This window comes from Enhydra lutris, unplaced genomic scaffold, assembly GCF_002288905.1.
Source record: "Enhydra lutris kenyoni isolate GAN:26980312 unplaced genomic scaffold, ASM228890v2 scaffoldscaffold30, whole genome shotgun sequence".
Taxonomy (NCBI): domain Eukaryota; kingdom Metazoa; phylum Chordata; class Mammalia; order Carnivora; family Mustelidae; genus Enhydra; species Enhydra lutris.
The window spans coordinates 8,796,605-8,810,056 of NW_019154114.1; the positions used below are offsets into that span (position 1 = coordinate 8,796,605).

At 40.7% G+C, this 13,452-nt stretch overlaps 1 protein-coding gene across 3 annotated transcripts in view; it reads right to left on the bottom strand.

The window, feature by feature from the left end:
• LOC111152987 (IST1, ESCRT-III associated factor) overlaps positions 1-10,924 on the bottom strand; it is a 33,596-nt gene extending 22,672 nt beyond the window's left edge. For 2 of the 3 annotated variants that reach the window (XM_022511778.1, XM_022511776.1), the window contains exon 1: positions 10,749-10,825. The gene's annotated coding sequence lies outside the window, so the exon portion shown is untranslated. Of the gene's footprint in view, positions 1-10,748 lie in introns of all 3 variants that reach the window. The other variant, XM_022511777.1, reaches the window with a different exon arrangement.
• Between the last annotated feature and the right edge of the window lie 2,528 nt (positions 10,925-13,452).

Genomic DNA, 13,452 nt, shown 5'->3' on the forward strand with positions numbered 1-13,452 from the left:
GTAAAAGGATGAAAAAGATCTATCACACACTCATCAGAACAAAGTTAAAAGTTTTTATTTCCCCCCCTCCACTCAATTCAGTACAAGCTTCCAGTTATAAGTCCAGGGATATAAATGTACAAATTAGTACATGTACAATTAGTTAAAATGTACAAATTAATCATACCGTATCACATATTTGAAAGTTGGGGAGAGTAGATCTTAAAAGTTCTTATCACACACACACTTTTTAAGATTTTATTTACTGGGGCACTTGGGTGGCTCAGTGGGTTAAAGCCTCTGCCTTCGGCTCAGGTCATGATCTCAGGGTCCTGATCAAGCCCACATTGGGCTCTCTGCCCAGCAGGGAACCTGCTTCCCCCTCTCCTCTGCCTGCCTCTCTGCCTACTTGTAATCTCTGTCAAATAAATAAATACAATCTTTAAAATATATATATATTTATTTATTTGACAGAGAGAGAGAGAAAGCACAACAAGGGGGAGCAGGAGAAGGAGAAGCAGACACCCCTGCTGAGCAGGGAGCCCAGTGCAGGGCTCAATCCTAGGACCCTGGGATCATGACCTGGGCTGAAGGCAGACGCTTAACTGAGTCACTCAGGCGCCCCCAAAAGTTCTTATCACAAGAAACAAATATTGTTAACTATGTATGATGTTGGATATTAACTAGTCTTACCGTGGCAATCACTTCACACTATACACAAACACCTAATCATTACATTTTTATACCTGAAATATGTTTTATGTCAATGTTTTATGTCAATTGTAAATCAATTTTTAAAAAGAAAGTTAAAGTTAATTAGAGCAGCTATATTAATGTTAGACAAATTAGATTTCAGAGCAAGGAAAACCAGGGATAAATAAAGGAGTATTATATACTGCTATAATTATTTAGAGATAGAGAGAAATCACCAAGGAAATATAACAATCCTAACAGTAAATGCACCTAACAAATAGAGCTTCAAAAAATACGAAGCAAGAACTGACAAGTAGGAAAGAAGAAATAAATCACTAATTACAGCTGGAGACTTCAACCATGCCTTCACCAGTAATTGATCAAACTGGTAGAATATCAGCAATGATATACAAGAAATGAACAGCACAACCAACCAAACCACCAACTATATCTCAGTGATAGTTACAGAACACTCCACCCAACACAGTATAATACACGGAACATACTTGAATGTATACCATATCCCAGGATACAAAATAACCTTAACAAAACAGAATGGAAATCACACAAAGTATGATCTTTAACCATATGGAACTAAACTAGAAATCAGCTAACAAGATAGCAACAAATTTCCAAACACTTGAAAATTAACACACTTCTTCATAATCCACCGGTCAAAGAGGAAGTTGCAAATAGGAAGAAAAAAAAAAGGTTTTAAAGGTTTGAACTGCAAGAAAATAAAAACATTGTAACCTGTGAAATGTAGTTGTTTTTTTTTTTTTTTTTAAGATTTTATTTATTTATCTGACAGAGATCACAAGTAGGCAGAGAGGCAGGCAGAGGGAGAGAGGAAGGCAAGCAGGCTCCACACTGAGCAGAGAGCCCGACGCGGGGCTCGATCCCAGGAATTTGGGATCATGACCAGAGCTGAAGGCAGAGGCTTTAACCCACTGAGCCACCCAGGCACCCCCTGTGAATGTAGTTTAAAAAACAGTACTTAAGGGGAAATTTACAACACTAAATGCTTATATTAGAAAAGGTCTCAAAAATTAGTAATCTAAGCTTCTACCATAAGGAACTGTAAAAAGAATATTATTATAACCCAAAACAAGCAGAAGGAACCATAAAAACAAGGCAAAAATCAATAAAATTAAAGAGGAAACTAGAAAAAAAGCAACAAAACCAAATGCTGGTTATCTAGAAAAAAACCTTTTAATTATTTATTCATGAGAGAGAGAAAGAGACATTGAAAGAGAGAGCAGAGCAGGAAGGAGGGGCACAGAGAAAAGCAGACTCCCCACTGAGCAGGGAGCCCAAAGCGGGGCTCAATCCAGGGACCCCAAGAGTCCTGAGCCAAAGGCAGATGCTTACCTGAATGAGCCACCCTGGCACCCCAAGATTTAGAGGCCCTCTCTAAACTGACACAAAGAAATAGAAAATGTAATTACCCCACATACGTAACAAAAACTGAATCTAAAATTAAAAACCATTCCAAAGGAAAAAAAAAGAAATACAGGCCCAAGTGGCTTCTCTATTAAACACTTAATACATCAATCATCTATAGAAAATTAGTACCAGTATTACATGAACCCTCACATACTTCGTAAGGCTGGTATGAGAATTAAATGATAAATGGACTCTTATGTGTTTTAGGTTGAAATAAAAATGTTTAAGATATGCATTGTATCTCTTCTCCCCAGCTTTAACTTTTTTTTTTTTTTTAAGATTTTTATTTATTTGACAGAGCACAAGTAGGCAGAGAGGCAGGCAGAGAGAGAGAGGAGGAAGAGGCAGGCTCCCTGCTGAGCAGAGAGCCCGATGTGAGGCCCGATCCCAGGACCCTGGGATCATGACCTGAGCCGAAGGCAGAGGCTTTAACCACTGAGCCACCCAGGCGCCCCCCAGCTTTAACTTTTTTCATTAACCAGTTTCAAAGTCACTGGAAGACTTTAACTGTATATAATCAGTATAGCTCCTTGAAGTCAAAGTTTCTTTTTTTTTTAAATCAAACACTATTTCTGTGGTTCCATTGTTATTCCCACACTAGTGCTTTGTACAAAGCTGTCACTATTGTTATTCAGTAAGAAATTTCTTTTTTTTTTTTTTTAAGATTTTATTTATGTATTTATTTGACAGAGAGAGATCACAAATAGGCAGAGAGGCAGGCAGAGAGAGAGGGAAGCAGGCTCCTCGCAGAGCAGAGAGCCCGATGCAGGGCTCGATCCCAGGACCCTGAGATCATGACCTGAGCCGAAGGCAGAGGCTTTAACCCACTGAGCCACCCAGGCGCCCCTTCAGTAAGAAATTTAAAGAAAAGTAATATTTTTTTTAAAATTCCACCAACTAACATAATTTAGTTTTGTTTTAAATTTAAGGAAAGAAAAATAATTTGCCAAAGTATTTTGTAAACTTCAGTTTTGAGGATTTTTTTTTTTTAAAGATTTTACTTATTTATTTGACAGACCAAGATCACAAGTAGGCAGAGAGGCAGGCAGAGAGAGAGAGAGGGTGAACCAGGCTCCCTGTGGAACAGAGAGCCTGATGTGGGGCTCAATCCCAGGACCCTGGGATCATGACCTGAGCTGAAGGCAGAGGCTTAACCCACTGAGCCACCCAGGCACCCCTCTTTTTTTTTTTTTTTTATTAGGTTTTTTAATTTATGTTTTTAGTAAGCTCTACACCCAACCTGGAGCTCAAATTCACAATCCAGAGATCAAGAGTAGCATGCTCTTCTGACAGAGCCAGCCAGGTTTGGAAGCCACCAAACCAACTTTGGAAGCCTCCAAGTTTCGAAGATTTTCAACTTTCAGAAATTAAAAAATGAATCATTAAAGACAATGACATGGGGCACCTGGGTGGCTCAGCTGTTGGGCGTCTGCCCTCAGCTTGGGTCATGACCCCAGCATCCAGGGATCAAGCCCCAGACCAGGTTCCCTGCTCAGCAGGGAGCCTGCTTCTCCCTCTCTAGCTCCCCCATGCTAGTGTTCCCTTTCTCACTATGTTATAAATAAATAAAATCTTCAAAAAAAAAAAAAAAAAAAGGGTTTCATCTGCCTTCAGCTCCAGTCATGATCCCAGGGTCCTGGGAATGAGCCCTGCACCCACCTTCCTGCTCAGTTGAATAGTCTGCTTCTCCCTACCACTTGTGCCCTCTCTCTCAAATAAATAAAATCTGTAAAAAAATAAAAAATAAATTAAAAAAAGGACAGTGACATTAAACCACAAAGGTAGTAACTAAAAATCTATCCTAAATAATTATCAATATATGAAATAAAGCATTAGACCCCAAACTAGTCTAATATAAAGTATCACTTAATTACCATTTCAGGACTTGAACCTGCTTCCAAAGCTAAATACCATAACCTCTGTACCTGGCATGATTAGGAATAATTAATATAAAAATTAATAAAATATTCTGGTCAAGTTACTGTTTTATACATACACAAACATCTATATACATAAAAGAAACATATATGAACAAATGTATATGTGAATACATGTACACATACTATGTACTAATACTGTCCAATAACTCACTTAAAATTCCTTTTATTATTCAGAGGTTATTCTTAAATGTTATGCACTCACTCACCAAATGTTTACGTGTACTTCTACCAAGCACTGTGCTAAGCCACCACAGACAGGTAAATAAGACCTAACCCTAAAGCTTCAAAGAGTTCACAATCTATGAGAATGACATTTAAAAAAACAAAACAAAACTGTTAAGACATGTAAACAACTATAACATAAACTCTATGAACTAGTGATTACAAAAGTAGTTCTCAGTATTCTACCTAGTTTATGGATAGACATACCTCTTGTTATTGCTCTTCTCAGATACCGTATTTTTTTTTTTTTTAAACAAATTGGAAGGTTTGCAACCCTGCATCAAGCAAGTCTATCAGCACTGTTTTTCCAAAAGCATTTGCTCACTCCAGTTCTGTGCCACATTTTGCTAATTCCCACAGTATTTCAAACTTCTTCATTATTATTACATATGTCATAGTGATCTGTGATCAGTGACCTCTGATGTTACTATTGTAAAAACTGTACTGGGGTGCCACCAATGTCTCCAACGTAGGACAATGAACTTTGCTGAGAAATGCGTATGTTCTTTGCTCTGCCAACCAGCTATCCCCCATCTCTCTGCTCCTAGTTAGGCTTCCCTATTCCCTAAGACACAAGATGGAAATTAGGCCAGTCAATAACCCTACAATGGCCTTGAAGTGTTCAAGGAAAAGAAGAGTCACACGTCCCTCACTGTGAATCAAAAGATACAAATGATTAAACTTAATAAGGAAAACATGTCAAAAGTGGAGTAGGCTAAAAGCTAGATTTCTCACACAGGTTAGCCAAGTTGTGAATGCAAGGGAAAAGTTCTTGAAGGAAATGGAAAGTGCTACCCCAGTGAACAATGGTAAGAAAGTGAAACAGCCTTATTGCTGGTATGGAGAACATTTCAGTGGTCTGGATAAAAGATCAAACCAGCCACAACATTCCCTTAGCCAAAGCCTAATCCGGAGCAAGGTCCTCTCAATTCTACAAATTGAGAGAAGAAAGGAAAGCTGCAAAAGAAAAGCTTGAAGCTAGCAGAAGTTGATTCATGAGGTTTAACGAAAGAAGCCATTTTCCATAGTATACAAGTGTGGAAGGTGAAGCAAGTGCTGATGCAGAAGCCGCAGCAAATTATCCAGAAGGTGTAGCCAAGATAATTAATAAAGGTAACTATACTAAACAGATTTTTTTTTTAAGTGCTCCATGCTCAACACAGAGCCCAACATGGGGCTAGAACTCACAACCCTGAGATCAAGACCTCAGATAAGATCAAGAGTCAGATGCTTAACCAACTGAGCCACCCAGCCACCCCCTAAACAACAGATTTTAAATGTAGATGAATCAGCCTTACACTGAAAGGAGATGCCATCCAGGATTTCCACAGCTCGAGAGACCTCGATGCCTGGATTCACAGTTTCAAAGGATAGGCTAACTCTCGTTAGGAGCTAATGCATAATGCAGCCTGTGAATTTAAGTTGAAGCCAATGCTCATTTACCATTCTGAAAATCCTAGGGCCCTAAAAAATTATGCTATGTCTATTCTGCCTGGGCTCTATAAATGAAATAACAGAGTCTGAATGACAGCACATCTGTTTACAACATGGTTTGTTGAGTATTTTAAGCCCACCACTAAGACTTGGTATTCAAAAAAAAAAAAAAAAAAGATTCCTTTTACAGTTCATTGATAACACACCTGGTCACCCAAGAGCTCTGATGGAGACGTATGAATGAGATTAACATCGTTTTCATACCTGCTAACAAAACATCCATTCTACAGCCCATGGATCAAGAGAGTAATTTCAACCTTCATGTCTTATTATTTAAGATATATATCCTATGTGGCTAGAGCTGCCATAGATAGTGATTTCTCTGATGGATTTGGACAAAGTCAACTGAAAACCTTTTGGAAAGGATTCACCATTCTAAATAACATTAAGAACATCTAATTCATGTCAAGACAGCAAAATACCAGTAATAACAGGAGTTTGGAAAAAGTTAATTCCAATCTTCAAGGATGATTTTGAGGGGTTTTGGACTTCAGTGGAGGAAGTAACAATAAATGTATGAAGAGCAAAATAATTAAAATTAGAAATGGAGACTGAAGATGTGACTGAATTGCATGACAAAACCTTGATGAGAAGTTGTTTCTTATGAATGAGCAAAGTACTTGGTTTCTAGAGATGAATTCTACTCCTGGTGAGGATGCTGTGAAGATCAGTGAAATGATAACAAAGAATTTAGAATATTACATAAACTTGGTTGATAAAGCAGACAGAGTTTGAGACTCAAATTCTGAAAGAAAGTTCTATGGTGCATAAAATGTTATCAAACAGTATCATATGCTGAAGAAACTAGTCATGAAAGTCAACTAATGCAAAAACTCCATTATTTCCCTATTTTAAGAAATTGCCACAGCTTTAGCTTCATCCAGATCAGTCAGCAGCCATCAACATGGAGGGAAGACCCTCTACCAGCAGAAAGGTTACAACTTGCTGAAGTTCAGATGATGGTTAGCCTTTTTTTAGCAATATTTTTAAATTAAGATATGCATGTTGTTTTGTCAGACATAAAGCTACTGCACACTTAACAGGCTACAATGTAGGATAATATTAATTATTATATGTACTTTGAAAATAAAAAAATTCAGGGGTGCCTGGATGGCTCAGTCTGTTAAGAGTCTGCCCTCAGGGGCTCCTGGGTGGCTCAGTGGGTTAAAGCCTCTGCCTTCAGCTCAGGTCATGATCCCAGGGACCTGGGATGAAGCCCCAAATCAGGCTCTCTGCTCAGCAGGGAGTCTGCTTCCCCCTCTCTCTGCCTACTTGTGATCTGTCTGTCAAATAAATAAATAAATAAATCACACACACACACACACACACACACACACACACACACACACACACACACAAAAAAAGTCTTCCTCCAGATCAGGCCATAATCCTGGAGTCCTGGGATGGAGCCTGAATCTAGCTCTCTGCTCAGAGAGGAGGCCTGCTACTCCATCTCCCACTGCCAGTCCCTCTGCTTGTGTTCTCTCAAATAAACAAACTCTTAAAAAAAAAAAAAAAAAAAAAAAGGTAAACAAAGAGTCATTTGACTCATTTTATTGTGATATTCACTTTATAGTGGTGGTCTAGAACCAAACCCACAATATCTCCAGGGTATGCCTATACTGATCTATTTTTATTGGTGTACCACTATGTCACGTGCCCTTCCTGGCTCTTCCCAACTCCTCATTTAATCCCAATCCTTAACTCTGGAACAACAAACCTATCTAGTCCCTCTTTCATCATTCAATTCCGGGAGGCTTTTCTTTCTCTCTCTTTTTTAAAGAGCCTCTTAAAGAAGGATCTCTTTATTCGAAATAAGAGAAGGTGTAAAACCACGGACTGAGTCTTTCCTCACGTTATTTGGAGGAGGAAGGTGAGACTGCTGCAGCTCACACCTGCTGCCCAAAACTGTGAAGCTGTCCAGCAGTAGTAACCCTGAAAGCTCTATTTATAGTTAAACATAGAAAGGGGAAAAAAAAGGTGTGGGGCAGCCAGTTGGCTCAGTCAGTTAAGTGTCTGCCTTTGGATCAGGTCATGATCTCAGCTCTCTGCTCAGCAGGGAGTTTGCTTCTCCCTTTCACTCCTCATCTGTGCTCTCCCTCTCTCTCTCAAATAAATAAAATCTCCCCTAAAAAAAGAAAGAAAGCAAAAAAGATCCTGAAGTCCTAAGAAACAAACTTTAGAGTATGTAGCTCCAAAAGTGCCAAGTGGGGAAGGGTGGCAGCAGAGTCAATAGTGGCTAGGATGATATTATGCCGTATAAAGGAAAACTTTGTATTTGAAATGTATTATTTTACTTTTCTTGAATACTTCTTCCCTATAAAATAAATGACATGAACAAATTTAGGTATGACCACTGTAATGAAGCTATGAAGAGGTAACATAAGAGTACAAACAAGCCAGAAAGCATTTCTAAGTTAGTATAGTCCAATCCTTAAAAACTTTGATTATAGAATGCCAACTTTACTGTATTTTCAGTTATCCATTATCAAATCTTCGCTAATCAAATTAATCAAGATTAAATTTAATTTTTGATCAAGATTAAAAAGTTAGTAAAATGAAGGGCCACAAGACCAGCAGCACACACATAAACTCACAAGTACTGACTACAGAAAGCAGAAACCACCAAGATATTCTTTTTTTTTTTTTTTTTAAAGATTTTATTTATTTATTTGACAGACAGAGATCACAAGTAGGCAGAGAGGGAGAGAGGAGGAAGCAGGCTCCCTGCCCAGAGAGCCCAATGCGGGACTCGATCCCAGGACCCTGAGATCATGACCTGAGCTGAAGGCAGAGGCTTTAAACCACTGAGCCACCCAGGCGCCCCCACCAAGATATTCTGAAAGAAGCTATAAATACTGAAATGTGTATGCATTATGAAAGTATTTTTGTCTTATTTCAATAAAATTAAAATAAAACAATTATAGAAAAGTCCCTGAGTATATGTTTACTCAGAGTTTTTCCTCATATTTTACAGTTGTAATCATGGACTCTGACACTACTGAGTCCTTTAATCACGTGACATAGTATCTGTTATGTTACAGTCTTCAGCTTTATTTTAATGGCTAATATTCCATAGTAATTTTTAAATTTGTCCCCCAACTTTCTGATATTTATCATATAAGGCTGAAATCGGTATTCATATACATACTACATTTCCTATATTTGAAGTTACTTCATTAGACTATACCTTATTTTGTAGTTTTATTTTTTTTTTTTTTAAGATTTTATTTATTCATTTGACAGACAGAGATCATAAGTAGGCAGAGAGGCAGGCAGAGAGAGAGGAAGGGAAGCAGGCTCCCCGCCGAGCAGAGAGCCCGACTCGCGACTCAATCCCAGGACCCTGAGATCATGACCCGAGCCGAAGGCAGCGGCCCAACCCACTGCGCCACCCAGGTGCCCCTGTAGTTTTATTTTTTAAATCAGAATAGACTACATACAGCTGGGACTTGACTCTAGTTTCTTTTTAAAGATTTTTATTTATTTTTTGGTCAGTGAGAGAGAGAGAGCACAAGCAGGGAGAAACAGGCAGAGGAAGAATCAGGCTCCCCATTAAGCAAGGAGCCCAATGCAGGCCTCAATCTCAGGACTCTGGGATCATGACCTGAGCGGAAGGCAGCCACTTAACTGACTGAGCCACCCAGGTGTCCCTTGAATCTAATTTTAAAGGAATGAGAACTTAAGTAGACTAAAGTTGGAGATTTTGGAAGCTCCTGATCACTTAGAATCCCAGAGACACTGGAACAGAGTAAAAACAAGTAATTTGGACAGAATAGTAACCGTACTTTAAAAAATGACAGGATTCAGAAACTGGGTGACTTTAAAATGCAATGTTAACATTAAAGTTTCAAAACACTCTTATCTTCTAAGAAAAGGATATTACCAAGTCTTTTATTCCCTTTAGATGTGATTCTGAGAAAGTTGTAAAAGCAAAATTTCCCACAGACTACTGGATTGTAGGTAAAGGAGTCAAACGCTTCTACATGAATACACACTCACTCACATATATCTCAACTACTATTTTGTTAAATACACGCACAAGGAGAGATATAAACAAAACTGGCCCTGAACTGATCGTTGTTGAAGCTAGATGAGGGAATTCATTACTCCTTAGTCTACACGAAACTTTAATTAGAAGTCAAACTCATGATGCAAAACAAAAAATTACAATCCCCGATAGGAGTTATTTATGGGCGGCTTTTAATTTTACTACTGCAGAGAATGAAAGCCGCTGTGTCTTTCCTACTGCCTAATTGTAAACGGACCCTCCATGGATCCTGATCCTGGCAAAAGTTTACACTGCCGAGTTTCGAGTCCTCAGCTCCAGCACCCCGGAAAAGGAGAGCTGAGAACACAAAGAGGAGAGAGGCAAGGACAGGGCCTCGGGCTCCTCACAGGGTTTCCCATAAGACATGGAGGAGTCTGCGAAACCGGGCAAAGACCGAAGCTCGCTTATGCTAAAGAGAAGAGCAATCTCCTCCGGCCAAAGGGGGAACCGCCTCAGGAGGCCGCCCCGCCGGGTACAGGCGACCGGACTCTCGCGGTCAACTTAGACCCCGACCTTTCCGAAGTCTCTCTGGACCCGTGGAAAAGGCACAGGGGTGTTACCGAGACCGCGGGCCGGGCGCTGTCACCAACAGGAGCCGAAGCCGAGGCCGCGGCGTTTCCGCCTGGGCGGAGACTCCTCGAGGCAGGAAGAACCACAGGAAAGTTTCGCCGCCTCAAGTAGCCAGGACTAGCGGTATCCAAGCGGGTCCCGGCCCTGCCAAGCCCCCCATCCCCGCCTCAGACGGCCTCCCGAACCACGGACCACCGGCCTGACCTCCGGCCTGACCCCAAACCCAGGATCCCTCCCTTTCTCCTCGCTTGCCACCTAAGGCTCGTCTGAATCCCAGACTAGGGACTCCTAAACCCGGAGCGCAGCGCGAGGAGGAAAACAAAGACCCTTGACGCGAAGACTACCACACTCACCTGCCTGAATCCAGGCGTGAAAACGGCTGAGAAGACCCTGACACTTAAAGCTCAGCATCCAAAATGGCGGCTTACTCAGCCTCGGCACAAACGAGCGCGGGCGGAGGGATCTGCGGGACCAAGCTAGCCACGCCCCCTCCCAGAGATTGGCTGCGCGCCCGCCGCTCCCGGAACTCACGTCCTGAGGGGCTCGACGTTCCTACATTCAGCTCCCTTTGGAGCCGGCGCAATGGGGACTACTTCCCGCGGCGGAGGCATGAGTGGTGACGCGAAAACACGTCACGCCACCTGCGTGGACACGTCACGCCTCCTGCGTGACGATGGTCATCTGGCAGAGGCGCACCCTGGATAGGGCAGGTCTTACCGTCTGCTCGGAGAGGCGGGCGGGGATGGTTTGTTCTCTTGCTCGTTGCCCAGTACGTTTTCCCGGATTGTTCCAGTCCCTTGAAAAACTGGCTCCAGTACTACCTTTTGGACACCCGGAGTTACTCCCTGAAATTTGCTCCCGTCCTTCTCTCAACTCCAGTCGCCCTAGGAGCTTGCCCCCAGGTGTCGGGTTCTTTGCTCCAGCGGCAATGACTGAGCAGGTTTCGATTCTTTAGACGCTGTTTATCCAACCCTTCACCCTAGTCCTTAGTTGCCCTCCATCACTCCATTGAGGTCCTCCAATCGCTCTGCTCCTCTAAACAAACCTGATTGCTCTTTCGAGCCAAATCTCCAGTCTGTATTATTGAATTCACTAATATTTCCTTAACAACACGTTCTACGGGAATTTACCTTATCTCTATTCAGAGGAAACTTTCACTTAGTTTTCTTTGTGTGTGTGTGTTTTTTTTTTTTTTCACTTGAAAACCGGTCCTCAGGTCAATGAGGGAAAGGGCTTCCTCGGCTCTTGGCCTCTAGGAGAGGTAATTCTGCCCCCTACTGTAGAGGCTGCATCTACCGGGACCAGAATTGGTTTGGGAAATTGTAACGCGGTCGTGTGACAAGAATGGAGCTATGCGTTATTGGATGAGGTTTATATGAATTTAGAAACAGCGTGTTTTTGTAACCACTTGAAATATTTCCTTAAAAGACCGGTTCCAGAACTTCAAAATACAGGGTTTGATTCTTCTAAAATGTGTGTGTTGGGGGAGAGGTTTCCCCTGTAAATGCATGCAAATGTAATTGAGTCTGTCACGCACTAAGATAATGGCACCTTAAAAAATGGAAGTGAGGGGCGTATGGGTGGCTCAGTCAGTTAAGTGTCTGCCTTAGGCTCAGGTCATGATCCCAGGGTCTTGGGATGAGTACCCCATCAAGCTCCCTACTCAGTCGGGAGCCTGGCTCTCCCTCTCCCTCTGCAGCTCCCCCTGCTTGTTCTCTCTGTGTCTCTTTCTCTCTGTGTGTAAAATAAATAAATAAAATCTTTTTTAAAAAAAATGGAAGTGAGAGCGGACTGCTCGAATTTAAAAAAGCATTAGAGACACTGCAACCAAATGTAATGTGTGTGGGTCTTGTTTAATGATTCCAACAAACCAACTAGAAAAGACATTTTTTGAAACAACCAGGGAAATTAGATTATGGACCAGGTGTTATATGATACCAACTAACCAAAGAATTGTTATTTTGTTAAGCATGAAAATGGCATTGAGAATTTGTAAGAAAATGTCCTTTGAGAATTTTTTTTTTCCTTTGAGAAATTTTTAAACGATAAAAAATTTGCATTGGGGTTAAAATGGGGCAAAAATCTTGATGATCATTTAATTGAGTTATTATTGTACAATTTTCTCTACTTTTAAGTATGTTTTAAAATGTTCATAGTCGGGGCACCTGGGTGGCTCAGTGGGTTAAAGCCTCTGCCTTCGGCTCAGGTCATGATCTCAGGGTCCTGGGATCCAGCCCCACTTAGGGCTCTCTGCTCAGCAGGGAGCCTGCTTCCTCCTCTGTCTCTGCCTACCTCTCTGCCTACTTGTGATCTCTGTCTGTCAAATAAATAAATAAAATCTTTTAAAAAAAATTCATAGTCAATAAGTAAAAAGGTGAAAACAACCCAACTGTCCGTTGTCCAATGACCAATAAAAGATGGTACATATATGCAGTGGAATATTATTCATGCTAGAAAAGAAGGAAATTCTGATACATCATCTACAACATGGACAAACCTTGAAGCTATTATAGTATGTGAAATAAGCCAGTCACAAAAGGACATAACACTGAGTAATTCTATCTATACAAGGTCTCTGAAGAGGTCAAATTCAGAGAGGGAGAAAGTAGAATAGTGATTACCAGGGGCTAGGGGAGGGGAACGAGGGAAATGGTTCTTTAATAAGTACAGAGTTTCATTTTGGGAAGACAAAAAATTTCTAGAGATATATGGCGGTGAAGGCTACATGACAACGTGAATGTACTTAATGTCACTGAAGCATATAATTCAAAATAGTTAAAAAGCTAATTTTTAGGTTATATATATTTCACCACAATAAAAAACTGTTCATAACAAAAATTTTTAAGTCCTTGTCATGAGGGAGATTAAATAAACAGGATATATGCTAATCATTTAAATGCAAAATATGGAATCTTCTTTTTTTTTTTTTTTACTCTTTTTTTTTTAATTTTATTTTTTATAAGCATATATTTTTATCCCCAGGGGTACAGGTCTGTGAATCGCCAGGTTTACACACTTCACAGCACTCACCATAGCACATACCCTCCCCAATGTCCA